Genomic DNA, 15,886 nt, shown 5'->3' on the forward strand with positions numbered 1-15,886 from the left:
CACACTGTTGGAGACAAGCTTGAATTTCCATTCTTTGCCAGCACAGCTTCAAGCCACCATGAAAGGGGGCTGCGTCATCTCTCCAGCCTCCAAAGAGATGGCAGGACCACAGCCCTACCGTGTAGAGATGGCCAACACAAAGTCATCCCTGGCTGCCTGCACCGTCTGGGCCAGGGGAACACTGGGGAGGGACAAGAGGAGGAAGGTTTAGTGCCCCCAGAAAAAGGATGTAAACTGGGATGTGCTCACGGATTCAGAGGAGAAGTTGCTGCTGTTGCTTTTATGGACCATGTTTCTGGTTTGAGGAGCTCAAAGAAGGTGCCTGAGGACTGCAAGGCTCAGAGAGCAGGTGTGCAGGCCCAGACACCCTCTGCAGAGTACCCTAGAGGGCCAGTGGTTACATCCAGGTCTGGGAAGCATCAGTCCCAGTTTACAAGCAGTAAAACCAGGGGGCTAAATCTCAAAACAGGTACAGTGCCACACTGGCCACTGAGAAACACAAGAGAAGACAGGTCCCAAAATTCCCATCTCCTCCACCCCAACCAGTAGAGCTCCCTTGCTTGTGACTCGGCTGGCTTCAGACTAAAAATATGTAAGTGCAAACAGTGAACTTGATATTTTCAGTAAGAATCGGTGAGACTCTCAAGGTGCTAACTCCCCCTCCAACAGCGTCTAGCTTGCCCTGCCTGGAGGGAGCCCATCCACCACGTGCTTGGTGTTTTTTGCTATCAAGGATCTTAGCAGCAAGCCGCTGAGAGGGCAGCTGGGCTCTGCGAGCCCCGGTTCCACACCTGCCTCTTAGTTATTAGTTGCTACCCGAGCAGCTGTCCTTCAGCCCTGGGGCTTTTCCGTTTCCGATTCCAAAATGCCACTGAGCTGAATTTGCCCTCTGAGACCTCACGTCCCTGGGGAGGGAGACATCAGATCACCGGCTGCTCTGCTCCTGTGGCAACACCATTGCAGGGGCATTTTAATCCATCCCTGCACTGCTCCTGCAGGCAATTCAGCTCCTTGCACAACCCTGATCTGTTGCCTGCAGATCCCTGGCCACCCTTCCCCTGCTACTCCTTCCTGGAGGATGCTTGGCCACTTCTCTACCTCCATCTCATTCATACACAGAGGATGAAGGTTTGGCTGGGTTTGGTCTCCTTCCTCCCAACCCCCATCTCTTTCTTTCATTTCTTGATTCTAGACTGCATGGTGAGACAACAGCTCCCCCTCGGGAAAAGACGAGGAAGGCAGGTTTACCAGAAATCTCAGGAGAAATAACTTTTTGGAAGAATGTGCTATGATTTGTTTAAAACACACATGCACACACACACACCCCATCTCTCACTTTATAATCTCAGACTTCATGACAACAAAGTTTCATATGCCTTAGAAAAGACATAATCATCTGATACAGAGATGACTACAGTAAACTGAACCAAACAGCAAATGCAATGGGTCTTTCTAACAAGGCTCAGTCGGGAAACAGGTGAGAATCCAGGGTGGCTCTTTGTAAGACTGCTCCTGATTGGCTGGACGACATCTGATTGACAGCTCGAGCCAAAAAGGCTGGCAGGCCTGAAGGGGCGGGAGGGTTAACAGCCCGATTGTAAAATCAATGTCATAAATGCTTGGTAAGTTACAGGAACATGCGGGAAGGGGAGGCCACGATTGATAAAGGAGAACAGCTTTGATGCTGCACCAGGGACTTGTTTATTGACAGCAAAGCCAATCTCCTCTCCAGCCTGGGCTGGGCCAGAAACCTGCAAGCGTTTACCAATTAATTGGTGGGCTTTTCTCGCTCTGCTCTTCCTCTTCCTCCTCCTCCTCCTCCTCCACAAACTATCCAGCTCACAGACTGGGACTTTCAAAAACTCCCTTACTTTGTTTTCTACTCCAAAGCAGAAAGGATGACTTGTGACCACCTCTGAAAGGCAGAAGACCTCGTGGTGGTGATACTAGAGCCCACTCATTCACAGGGGGCGATGGCCCATTAAGACTCAGGTGAGGAAGGAGGATCCCTCTGCAGGATCCAAGCTGCCTGTTCTGGGCTTCCTTTCCAAGCACACTGACCATGACAAGCAAAGCCTCTCACTACCCTGCCAAACCAAGTGTGGCTCATGGACTATCAGCATCGTCCTCAGCGGGGGAGCTTGTGAGAAATGCAGACTCCTGCCTCCTCCCATCAGAATCTGCATTTTCACCCCACCCCCAGGGAGCTTGCTTCCTGGCTTCCCGTCTTCACCAGACTGCCAACTCATCTGCACTTGGTACTATTGCTAGGTATCCCAGGAAGGTCAGTCTTAGGCTCCCCCACAATTCCCTGAAAGGTGCAGGGATGGGGAGGGACAGGAGGAGACTAGAACCAAGAGATGAAGAAATCTCTTCAACCTGCCCAATCATGCAGTTCAAGGACCTCGGAGCATGTACCACTCTCCTACCCAGCCTGCCGCCTCCTGCTCTGTTTATCAGCCAGTCAATAAGAGAAAGGTAGTTCTTACTTAAGGAGGCAGAAGTCAACCCGGCAGGTCGATCAGCACTCTGTCTGTAAACATAGTTTCCCGTAAAATCAATGATCTTCAGTTACAGAGGGCAGCCTGGGAACCCAGAGGGTCCCTGCGCTTTCATAGGTAGCCCCGCCAGCCCATGCCTCTCTCCAGGGCCCCCTAGGTTCTGTGCCTCTTCACTGTCCTTCACTCACACCCCAGCCAGCTCATACACAAACACACAACCCTCAACCCTTCCTGAAATCTGCTTCTCTTTTGCTGGTTACACCCCCAAATTCCCATTAAACGATCCCCAATATTGTACTCAATGCGTTTTGTTTAATAATTCAATTAGGGTTTTAATAGAGCACATCTCTCCAATAAGAATATTAAAGAGAAGATATAGGAGTGATCTAGTGTGAGCTCACTCTCTCTCGCTCGCTTTCTCTGCTTAGCACTTGTATCTGCCATTTGAGAGGTTATCTTTCTACAGAAAAGTTCCAACACTTTCATCAAGAACCCCCCACCTCACTTCCTCCCCCAAATTAGAGTTACCCACCTGTAAAACCTACTGCATCTTTGCAAATGTCAATCTTTACTTTTCAAAGATTGTTTAAAATGAGAAAACTCCACCGTGTTACCCTGTGGATCCCATTAACCAAGGCACCTATCTCCCTCTTTAAAAAGATGTGCCACGACAGCTTTGTCATATTTCTTTAGAGAGACGGAACTGGGTAAAACGCAACAGTTACGGGGAAGCTGGGGTGGGGGGATGCGGTTACGGGGAAGGGGAGTGGGCTCCTGCTGTTGCTCCAGCTCCCAGAGAATTAAACATGAACAGTCACTCTGTGTAATTTTAAATTGTTAATTAGCACAGGGTTAATTAGGCGGTCCTTTCACAAGAGGCTGTTTGGCAGAAAACCAAGAAGGGAAACAAAAGGGGAAGGAAAGAAAAACAAAGAGAATAGAGACAGCGAGAAACTGTTGCCTCCATGAATAACCCACAGGGCATCACCAGAGACGTCAGCCAGCAGGCAAGGGTGGTCCCCTGCTCTGCTGCAGGGAGGGTCAGCAGGCACCACCTCCCTGCAGGAGACCCACAGTATCTATCAAAAGCCTCAAAAATGCACATGCCCTTCGACTCACCAATTCCCCCATTCTAGGAATTTATCTGAAGGAAACAACCCAAGAGATGCATGGAGATAAGATGATTGGTCACAACATTTATAACAGGGGGGGAAAAAAAGATGGAAATAATCAGGCAAAAACAGGGACTCTAAATTATAGTGCATAGAGCTCCATATGTTGTTAGAAAAATGATTCTTTTTAAAAAAGTATTTACAGGCTTGGGGAAAAGATCACACAGATGCGAAATGAATGAAGCACATAATAGAGATGCATATGAAAATACAGGAGATTTACATCAACATTTGTAAATGGTAATTTCTAGGGGATGAGGTTATGGTGACTTCATTTCCTCTTTTGTGCCTTTACTTCCCAAAGCTTTTAAAAATTTAAACCATCACAGTGGAAGCCATCACTTATTGAGTTAGACATTGTGTTAAGGCCTGTGGGTATGGCATTACCTTGATCCTCATAATCACTCCGTGAGATGACTGCTATTTCTATCCCCACTTTAAAGATGGGAAAAATGAGGTTGCCCAAAGTGACACGGCCTAAATGACAAAACCAGACAGTCTGGCTGTGGACTTTGTGCTCTTAGCCACTCTACTATGTTCTTTAATGTCTATTTCTCAAAGAGAACACCAGTACATCCCTACATCCAACATTTGCATTCAATCTTTAGGTAGCCAGGGACTGTCCTAAGGTCACTAGATGCCAGCACTGCTAATGAGAAAGAACACTGCCAATTCATCCAAATTGCTCTTCTCCTGCATGGGAGTGATGGGGAGGAGAGAGTTCCAAGTGGAATTTTTTTTTTTTTTGGCAGCTGGCCAGTATGGAGATCCAAACTCTTGACCTTGGTGTTTGTTACAAGGCTGCATTCTAACCAAATGAGCCAACTGGCCAGCCTTCCAAGTGGACTTCCTTGTGTGGGTATCTTCAGATAGCTGAGAGGGAATAGTAAGGGAAGCTGTTGCAAAGAATTGGAAAGAAGGCCCAATATTTGGATTTTTAAAAAAGGAATAAAGGTGGATTCCAGAAACTATAGATTGGGAAATGTATTCATTCACTCATTCATTCAATATTTACTGTGAACCTACTATGTGTCAGATGCTAGGGAATCAATGATAAACAGGTCTCAGCCTACATTCTTGTGGGAGAGAGACGACAAACAAACAACATGAAGTGGTAAAAGCACTCAGAAGTAATATAAAGCAAGAGAAGGGGAAAGAATGGTGTATTTGCATCATTTTGGATAAAATGGTGATATTAGAATTAAAGGATGTGTTGTCGATTACATATTGCAAGTTCTTCATAATTTTAGAACAGACTCAAGTTGCTGCAAAAGCATTTGGAGGTGGGGGGGGGGGGAGGTGATCCTGAGAAATTAGCCACCAGCTGTAGGTCCAGTAAGAAAACTCACATAAAATAAACTGAAAGAAAAAGCCTCCCTCAGACTCACTGATCTGAGAAATGCAGTAAAAAAATACTTTATTTGATTTTAATACGGCATTCCAAAATTTATCATTTCTTTATATCCAGGATAGCAAAATGTCTTTCAGTTAATAAAGCCTGGCCGATTTTATAGCTGGTTGATGCCATTACCTCAAGTGTCAACTCTGAGGTCTGCTCTCTAGTGACATACCGCAGGGCTCTATCTCATCTCTGTTCTGTTCATTTAAATCAACAACTTGAGGAACAAGACCAGGCATATACATCAATTTGTACAGCACATAAGCTAAGAGGAGTAACTAATATGCTAAGTGGTAGAATCAAGACTGAAGAAAAGATCTTGACAAGTTCGGACAACAGGCCCAAACAAGACAAAACTGTAGAAAAATAAATGTGGAGCCCTGTATTTAAGTTCAGGCAATCAGCTAAACCAACAGAGGATGGAAGAGACTTGGATCAGTAAGAGTTTATGCAAAAAGAAAACAAAAACCTAGAGGTTTTACTTGACTACAAATTCAGCAGAAGCCCAAACCTGAGAAGGCGGCCAAGGATGTAATGTGACCTTTGACAACAGGAGTACTCTATACCTGTTGGAACTCAGCAGGTGCACAGCCCAATCATTTTCTCTGTCTGCATGAAAAATGTTGTGATCCACTCGGGGGAATGTGGTAAGAAGGATATTGACAAACAAACTGGAGCATTGTCAGAATGGCTCACCATGAACAGCTCAAAGGTGCAGAAAAGAGAAGCCCCATAGCAGGACGAGACAACTATCCTCAATGACACGAAACAATGCCTGCCACATACGAGGAGGATTAGCTACGTGTTCTCTACCTAGCTTCAGGTGTGGACTAGAAGTAATGGAGGGAATTCATAAGAAATTAGAGTTTAGTTTAACACGAATGCAAATCTTTCTCAAGATTATCAAAGTTCCCAAATGGAATGTTTATGCTGTGAAATACCGTACTCCCTGGTCTTGCAAGTGGAGAAGGGGATTTTGCTGTGACCAGGAGGTTCCTTCTATCAGGCAGCCTTTGAAAGGTAAAGATTCTCTTCATTTCTAGGTGATCAGATTGCTCAGCCAGCTTTAACCTTCTCCTCCTTTTGCACATGGACACTTTGCAATTTGGGGGGTTTCACACTGCTGTGATTATTCATGGATTTGTCTATCTATGTCACTAAGCTGTGGGCAGCATGAGATCAGGTTCCATGTGCCACTCATCTCTGTATCCTCCATATCAGATGCAATAGGTGCTTAATAAAAAAGTGCAAGAAATTAAGGTAATGGGAGAAATAATACTTTGAGAGGAAAAAAGATGATCCCTGAACACATTCCTTTTCTTTCTCTCTTAGTTTAAGAAATGTCTGGTATAACCATTCTCCACCAAACTGAACAAGGGCTCCTTGGAGAAATGGCCAATTTGGGGGCTGGGGCAGGGAGAATACAAGATGAGCTTGGACCATCTTCTTGTGCTCAAAGAATGAGGAGGATGTGCCAGAATGACCAGAAGCAGGTTGGAGAGGCTCCTCCTGGCCACATGTGGGACAATTTGAGCAAGGAAATTAAATGAGTAAAGGATTGCAACCCAATATATAAAATAAGATTCCATAATTCCATACCTTTATAAAGAAAAAAATAAATAGGGGATAAGGGAAAGTTCTTTCTTAGGGTAGAAACACAACTAATAAATGTAGAAGAAATTATGGAGTTAGAAAATCACCACTTAGTAAGCATCACCATAATGATAATCCTCCACTCAGGAAAGAATCAATGGATACTAAAACTACTGGATGAAAGTTTGCATACTAACCGGATACTTACAGTTTCAAGGTATCCCTCACAGATACTGATTAATTACAGAAGGGAAAATAGTAACTTTACAGTGGAGAAACCTGGCAGAGACCACCTTAATCAAGTGATCAAAGTTCCCACTGCCAATAACGAGACCCTGAGAGGATGCACTGAGAACCCATCTTCCTTCCCACATCACCTCTCTTTCCTGGTATGCCTGCCAAAAATTGCAAAATCTGAATCCAATCATGAGGGAGCACTACCACAATCCAAATTGAGGACCGTCTACAAAATTCCTAGGTTCTTCAGAAATGTCAGTGTCATGAAACAGAGAGACAGACCAAAGAACTGTTTCAGATTAAAGGAGACTAAAGAGACTTACACATGAACATAACATAACCAAGGATTTTCTTTTCCTATAAAGGACATTATTAAGACAACTGGCAAAATGTGAATAAGGTTTTCAGATAGGCTAATAGTAGTATATCAATGTTAATTTCCTAATTTTGATAACCGCTGTATGGTTATATGAGAGAATGCCTTTGTTTCTAAGACATACACACTGGCATATTTAGAGGTGAAAGGGAATGATGCTTCAATTTTCAAATGGCTTAGGGAAAAATACATGTGTGTGAATGTGTATGTGTGCATCTGTGTGTGTATATACATACATACATGTACATATATACATATACATATATATAGGAGGAATGAATATGAGATAGCGCTAACATAGGGACAGTCTGGATGAAGGGTACAAAAATTCTGTTCTATTCTAACAACTTTCCTGTACCCCTGAAATTATGTTCAAAGGAAAAGAAACTCTATACTAACAAGCCTACATAGTGAACCTCCAAAAATACATATGAATAGTCAACCCAGCCTCATGTACCTGCCCTTATCTTTCTATGACATTCATTCCTGACACAGCTTCATGAAAAGGAGGAGCTGTGAGGCTGGACAGGGAGGTGCATACAGACAAGAGCAGAAAGCTGGTCTTCCCTTCCTCCAGCCGAGAGGTTCCTGGGTAGAGCCTCCCGTAGGAGAAGACAAATAAATGGCCATTCTAACTTTGGCAGAATTTCAAGTAATATGACACTGAGCCATTTACCCAAGACACCCATGATGCTGACTTTAGACAGATTTCCCTAACTTGGTAGAAAGCAGTTTTAAATAAAAGGACAAGGGCAGCCACCAGAGAAAAGAACTCCAGCAGCTACAACAGCGCACATGCTCATGCTCTGAGCACTGTGAATTACAGACTAAAACATACTGGAGAGAAAAATACACAATGAAGAAACTATCCCCTCACTAACCCCACCTCCTCAAAAATAACCCTAAAGGCAACCCAGATTCTGAGATAAGTAGAAACCTCATTCAAGGGGCAAAGAAACAATGCCCACATCTGTGTAGCTTGGAATCCACTGAAGAACAATATCCAACTCCACTCTGTACTTCACACAATAACAGTATTTGTCTAGCTGCTGCATATAAGTCAAAAAGTGTTAAGCCATAAATAGGTGAGATTCCATCTGCTTGGTAGCAACTTCCCAGCAGCCATAAGAATTATTCTGTCACCATGACCAGGTTAGAGAACTCACGTGAGCTTGGACAGGTCCCTTGTGCTGCAGGAGGTCCATTGTCCAGAAAGCCCAGAGAATCGTCCAGGCCCTGGACTTCATGTTTGCTAATAAGTGCATCTGTGCTATTTCCACCATGAACATAAATCAGTCTGGAAGTGAAAAGTGCTAGCTCAGTCCCTTCTGCAGGGAATCCACAACCACCACGATATTCTGGTTACAGCGGAGTCGTGGAGGGGAAGAGGAGGGAGTCTCGAGATCAGAAGCAAAGCCAGGTCTAGGAATCCAATCTCCACATGTGCTGGAAGAGATGAGCTGGTACTCAGGGGAATAAAAAAATCGTTTACTGTATATGTAGGTAAAGCTACAGCATAACAACTACCAAACACATAAATACAATAAAAAGCAAAACAAACCAACTATTATTTATACTATGCCTTGTTCTAAAAAAAGGATTTGGGGCAAATAAACCAGCTGTTCAGTATTTGTATCCCAGCACTTAGATCGTACTTACCTAAGCATCCACCCCAAGTCACGTGGAGGCCTTTCCACCATATCCTGAAGACAGAACAACAGCATCCTTTGCCCGTCACTGGCCTGAATGGTGCTCTCGACCAGGATTTAATCACCATTAAGCACTGATCTCCTCCTAGACTTTAAGAAGCACCTCCTTTCACCAAACACGGTAGCTTTAACTGCTCTCCTGCATCAACGGCCCCTCCTACCCGGCAGGTGTGTAGCTCATGCACCCCAATCTTCATCCATCCCCTGGTGCCTTCCTGGCTAAACTTGATACCTTCCCACACTAACTGTAACTAACACTTAGACACTTCCTTTGCCAGCACCCAAAACTTTTTCATCTCCTCCCAGTTTCCTCAAAGTTCCACTTGACAGATCCCATTTCTGATCTCTGCTTTCGCTATAGGGCTGCAGAGCAAAAGCAGGGAGACCATGTAAAAACATGCCATCTGGCCCATCAGTTTCAATCTGGGCATAAAGTAGTAGAAGTTCATTATAAAAAATCTGGATATGTACAAAAAGACTTGATAGCTAAAGTAAAAATCACCTATAATTCTACCAGCCACAGAGCTGGAGAACCACTGGCAGATAGTTTTTCAGGCTTTTCTCCTCTGCACATCTATCATTACAGATTTTCTTTACCAACCTCCGATAGCACTGCTCCTTAGTGGGCTGCCCTTTTAACTTAATTTAGCCTGAAATTTTTCCTATGACAGTAAATATTCTTCATAAGTTAGAACTAATAACTACATAAATACTACATCCTATGGACTTAGCACAATTTCACCAAAAGCTATTACTATACATTTAAACAATTCCCAATATTTTACTGTGAATTCTGCAATAAATGCCCATAAATCTTTGTATACATATAACAACAAAATAATAAAAACAAGTAGTAGCTCCACTGTTGCCCATCTAGTAGAACCAGGCATGGTGCTAAGTGCTATTTTTTTAAATACATTATTTCGTTTGATCCTTGCAACAGCCCATTTTACAGATGAAATGGAGGCTTAGAGGGCTAAGTACCTTGCACACGTTGCACACTAGTTTAGTCAGCCTTTGAAATGAGGTATACCTCCTTTACTACTCTAAAACCTAGGCTCTTACCCATGATATTCCATCTCCATTTCCTTAGGACACATTTCTGGAAGTAGAATTGCTGGCTTAAAAGCTAGGAACATTAAAGATCCTCTGGCATGTGCCAAACTGTCCTCCAGGAAAGCCTTCTCAATTCCCTCTCACCCTGGTACATAAGCACCAATTTTCCTGCACCCTCATGAACACTAGGTAGTACTCTGTTTTTGTTTTGGTTTAATGCCAATTTGGCAGACAAGAAATGGCATCTTGTTTTAACTTACATTTTTTGCTACTAAGACAGAACCCATGGGCAGATATTTATGGCAATTTGTTGTTTCTACGGCAGGGTGTGTCGTCTTTTCCTTAGTGGTTAATGAGAAAGTTTTATAGGATTTTACTGGCGACTCTTCCCACTTGACTCCCTACTCCTGGACCAGAGAGAGTTCCACCTGCCCCCATCACCAGTTCAAACAATGTTCTCTGTCCTTCCTTCAGATCTCAACTCCTTCAAACATGTTGACTTGGCCCACTGCTTCACTTTCGCAGCATTAATCTATCTAAATCCAGCTGACTTCGCCTCCTCTATGTGATTAGAGAGAGCTGTACTGCACCCATAACTTCTGAGCTTTGTAGTGCAGCAGAACCAACTGTGAGATTTAGTGGAAATACACAGAGATGTCAGGCCCCACCCCGGAATACGAGATCAGGCTCCTGCGGGTGAGGGTGGGCATGTGCCTCAGGTGGGTAGACGGCTCGGCAGATGGGTTAGAAGAGCCTATGCCTCCAAGATCCGGTCCTCTCCCCAAGGTCACCAGCGGCCTCCTGGTCTTGGTCACTGGCTTCTCCTTGTCTATTTTCACTTCTTTAATTTCCCCTGCATTCGAAACTGCTGACCGTCACTCCTTCAAATCTCCTCCCCTCTTGGCTTCTCTGACATACTTTCCTGGCCCTCCCCCTCTCTGATCTCTACATTGCCAGCCCTCTTCCCATTCATACAGCTCTCCATGAGTACACTTTTCCACTTATTCAAAAAAGTTCTCTATCATTTCGACCCACAGAACTCTCTCCTCTCTGTTCTCCTATAGTATCTAAGCATCGTCATACTTTTTCCCCTGGGCTCTCTGCTCTTATCTTTGTACATCAACTACCTTAACTACTTCTGTGGTTTCAATTACTGAAATTATGAGTTGACTCCCAAAACAAAAATTTCCATTCCTGACTTATCGCTTGAATACGCGTCTCATACTTTCAGCAGACCACAAGATGTCTGTAAGTGGCTAGCTTTCCATTACTCAAAACTCAGCATGGCTTGACATGTCCAAAAGGGACTGCTCCTCACTGACAGTCCTGGTCTCTCTGGAAGGAACTTTTGGTACCATCTCGGATTTCAGAAAACAGAAAGGTCAGGCTAGGCTAGCCTTCCAATGCCATGTTCATCAGGTGCCTTCCCCATCCAAGAACAAACTGCCAGGATAAAAAACTTTAAACTTTCCAGACTGGTTTCAAGACACTCTAAGATCTACCTCTACACTACTATTCAATCATTTGTCTCACTTCCTTTCAACTAGGAGGGTCTCCTGCCCATTATCTCCTCCTCCTTATGCATTTCTGGCTCTGTTTGTGCAGCCACAGGCCCTTTGAATGTCCTTTCTCTTCCCTAAACCCACAAGCTCCAGTTTCACTCAGGCAATAAAATCCTCTCCTATCACTCAAGCCCACAAATCTCTCTCCTCTCTGTACTCCTATAGTAATCATCATCACCATACTGTTTGTCACTAAATCAATTCCTCCTTGTTTCATCTTGTTTGCTTTTATTGCTACGACTGGGCTGTAAGCTGCTAGAGGGCAAAAATCAGCTTTATTTCCGTTTATCTCATAGCACAGTGCTGAGTATGTAGTATGCGTAAGAAAACCTGATTAACGGCACACTTTCTCTTTCTAGGAGACATCTTAAATAACATCAATGGGACTGTGTTGGCCTCAACATTATATATATAGATACGATTAATCACAAAAGACTCAATAATCCTAATTCTGAGACTCACTACCTATTTCAGTATTTTGTGATTTATACCATTAGACTTACTAGTTACTATTCCAAAATTACTGGAGGCCTGACATCTACAGAAGCAGCCCTCCTTCCAGCCATCTCAAATAGCTGGTCAATAAAATGGAAATAAAGGAAGCCAGCAAATCCCTAAATACAATTCTGTTTAAAGGGGAAGGGGAATCAGGTATGAACTATATGAAAGTGAATTCCTGGGGTTTCTGCCTCTTAGAAAGGATTATCAAAGCCATGCTCACTATTTCAACAGAAAGATGAGTCTACTAGGGCTCCTGAATTCTTACTAGGTAGTTCTTAATAAGCAGAGCATTCATTTGAATAGTAGAAGTAACTGCTGCAGTTCAAGGCTGCACAAACCCAAGAGGAACTGAACTTGGTCAGATTCTTTGCACTTGCAGTTTTGGGAATGCAGGCAGAAGCAGCTGCGGCTCTTAAGCTTTCTTTTATACAGATCCAAAAACAAATGAACAACACGTTACAGCCACTTTTCTCTGTTCCTGTGGCAGCTACCTCCAGCACCTGGCCTTCCTGGATAGAGGAAAGGTGTCCTCTCCAATAACTCCACCAACTGGTATTCACAGGAGGATGGGGAAACCGGTGAGGGTGAGGTGAGAGGTGGCCTTGGCTGAAAGAGAGCCTCCTTCAGCACCCATCTCCAAAATGACCCTTTAAAACCAGGAGTGTTTTCCCGTGAGCAGGAAGAAAGCCACACGGTGGGCTCACCATCAGCAGCGCACTCTGCCACATGGCTCTGGAATTGGCACCATGCCAAAACTAACAAGGGTTGCCCTCCGAAGACTCATTAATGGGGTGACATGCACACCCACACACAGCCTCTCACCAGCACAAGCATGGCCAGTTCTTCAGATGGTCCCTAGCTCGTTAGCAGAAATAACTTTTCCAACAGGAAGGAAAAGGGACAGCCACTGCAAAGGCAAGGCCACACACACAAGGTCTTCTCCAGGAAGGGTGGAAGGTGTGCCTTGCCTGGGCACATGCAGAGACCCGTCTGGGTTGTGTGTACTAAGCTTCTCCCTGACTTCCTAGTCAGAGGGCAGGCTGGAGACAGCGATTCCATCACAGAATTCCCTCCTAAATAACTCACTTTACTAAACAGAAGATTTGAGAAGCATATTTCATATTGGGTAGTTCTCAAATCCTAGAGGCTTTTGGTGTTATTTGCAATTTCAATTCTCCTCCTTATGGCAAAGTGCAGCAGCCCCAAGAACCATCACCAGACCTGGAGGGCTTCCAGATAGACTGGGGTCAGCACAGACGCTGCTGTCCTCTGAGTGTGCTTGAAAGACTTCCAAATTCCAAAGCCTGAAACCCAATTGCGAGGGATGAAACTTAATCCTAATGTCCTGTTCTTCACTGTCCCTTCTCCATCCCACATGGTAATTACGAAGCCCATTATTTGCACTGTTACTTTTAATCAAGAAAAACATATTGAGACATATTTACCATTTGCCACTTCAAAGAGTGGCCTTGGTAATTAGGCAACACAACAAAGAAAAATTTCTTCTTAAAGTGTAAGGATCCAAGAGCTCATGCTTCTTCACCTTCTGGAAGCTGCCGAAGAACCAAGTGACTGTGAGTAACAATTACACCCTAACAAACTCAGCAAAAAATGGCACAGATGGTCCTTCTCCTCTTGCTGCTCCAAATGCTGCTTTTGGGTCCACAGCTGCTACAAAGACTCACCAAGGCCACGTTAAATAGTCCTTGGATTAATTATGCTTGAAAGTCTCTTATTGGAGCACTGCTAAGACCAAACAATTGAGTTTGGGAATGAGTGTGGTTACATATTTTTCCTTAATGGCTTCCTGAACACCCTGGTTAGATCTGGTCCCAGGGGAGGAATTGCCAGTTCAAGTCATAAAATGTGATCAATGTAGATCAAGACCCTGTGCTAAGTGTCTAAGATGAGAGAGAGGAGAAACCTATCTGTACAAACATATGAAAAATGCATGTTAATGTGAAGAACTTCAGCTTCCTTTCTGAGGCTGCACACACTCTCCTTTCACCCCTAGAGCTCTGCTTATCCCACCAAAACTTTCAGCCGGCATTTCTAATCTTGGACAGTGCCAAACAAGAGAAAATTTCATGAACCGTTCCCATAGCTCCAAAAGATTCCCATGTTTAGCCATGATAAGATTGGGGGTATCAACTCTGGCTGGTTAGTGGGGCCAGTTTCTTTGGCCTTGATAATAGAGAGGCTACTGGGATTCTGGCCCTACTGGTCTTAGTTTTAAGTTCCTGTGCATAAGGCTTATCCAAAAACTCACTGGCTGCTCTAATGATTTTTATTCATTCACACAACAAATATTTATTGAGTACCTACAACATACGCAGCATCCCTCCTATCAATACAAACTCCTACTAGCTTGATCTTATTAGAGTCCAGGCATGCAAAAGAGAAAACTGGAAGGCACCAGCAGAAATGGACTCAGTGCTCCATATGGCCGCTGGGATTCCCTATATCAACACAAGTGTCTGGGTTACTGCTACCCCCATTACAGAGTCTTCCTGCCCTAGTGCCAGAATCTGTCCCTCTATTAACTAGGTATGGTCACAATGATCTGATGTCCACGGCATTTAAAAATGTGGCTTGACTATTAAAATAAATGGTTTGGTAAGTTGAGAAACTGAGACCCTATGGTACTAGGGAACACTGAGGCTCTGAGGATCCCCCCCTCCCAGTCCCCTAGAAGTTCTAATCCCTCTCAGGGGTCTCCTCCTCAATCCACACGTAAGTCACCATTTCTTGACAGCTGCATATATTTTCCTCCTGGGATAAAGGGGATAAAGGGCATGCTGTCCCACAAATACCTAGGAGAAATTGCCAGAACCACTGAACTGGCCTACCACAAGCACTTCTCTTTTGATGCTATCGAGTTGACAAGAGGACATGATTTTCATTTCTACTGGCTCCTCTTAGGTGATCCAACAGGTTTCCCACATCCTTACCTGCCCTTTGTGTTCCATCCTGCTTTCTTTGCCCCTGGTCCTCTCCAGGCTGGGCCTCGTGACTTTACAGCCTCCACATACATAAGCAGCGGAATGTTCTGGAAGCAGTGTCCAGCGTTCCCAAGGCTTATCAAAAGGTGATGGGCTGGCGTGTCAACATGTTCACTGCACTCCACAAGGAGGTGACTCGGCCAGCTTTCACGTGACCAGACAACATCCTTTTTTAGAGCTTCGTGCTTATGCCACGTCCTGGGAGTTGTGGGGAATAACACAGAGGGGAGGGTGTTGTTCTTGGTGGACTTCTAGCAGAAGCATCTAGCCTAGGAACTGACATGAACCACCTCTGAGAAGTCTATGCAGTGACCTTAGCTTGGCTGTAGGTTGTCCCCCGACCATCTGGTTCCCTGTGACAGGCCAGTGGGAAAAATCTCTCTCCAAAGAGGTCAACAGAAAAAGCTGGAATTCCTACAATTCATTTGGTGTCTACCTGCAGGCAACTCGGGACAAAGAAAAGCAAAAGCCACACCAGCATGTGCTTGTCACACGGAAATTCTACTGACCCCAGATGTAGGACAGCAAAAATCTGTTTCAAACTCAAACTATCCGCACATGGGGGCAGGGGTGAAATGAGGGAACGTGAGGAAAAAAAGAAAGAAAGAAAGGATGAGAGTTTTTCCTTCTTTAAAGACCCTCTTTCCTAAGCATTCACTACCCAGCCGATTCCTGTCTCTGGGATGGAAAGTGTTACTCAGCTGCAAGGCCTCTTGCTAATTGTGGGTTTTTATTTTTATTTCCTATTACCCTCTCGCACGCCTGATGAGATTATTTT

The 15,886-nt window shown here is 44.3% G+C and overlaps 1 protein-coding gene across 1 annotated transcript in view; it reads right to left on the bottom strand.

Annotated features, from left to right (window-relative positions):
• The window catches only part of ZFHX3 (zinc finger homeobox 3), a 263,420-nt gene that overhangs the window by 152,678 nt on the left and 94,856 nt on the right, over positions 1-15,886 (bottom strand). The window lies entirely within an intron of this gene.

This window comes from Cynocephalus volans, chromosome 10, assembly GCF_027409185.1.
Source record: "Cynocephalus volans isolate mCynVol1 chromosome 10, mCynVol1.pri, whole genome shotgun sequence".
NCBI lineage: Eukaryota > Metazoa > Chordata > Mammalia > Dermoptera > Cynocephalidae > Cynocephalus > Cynocephalus volans.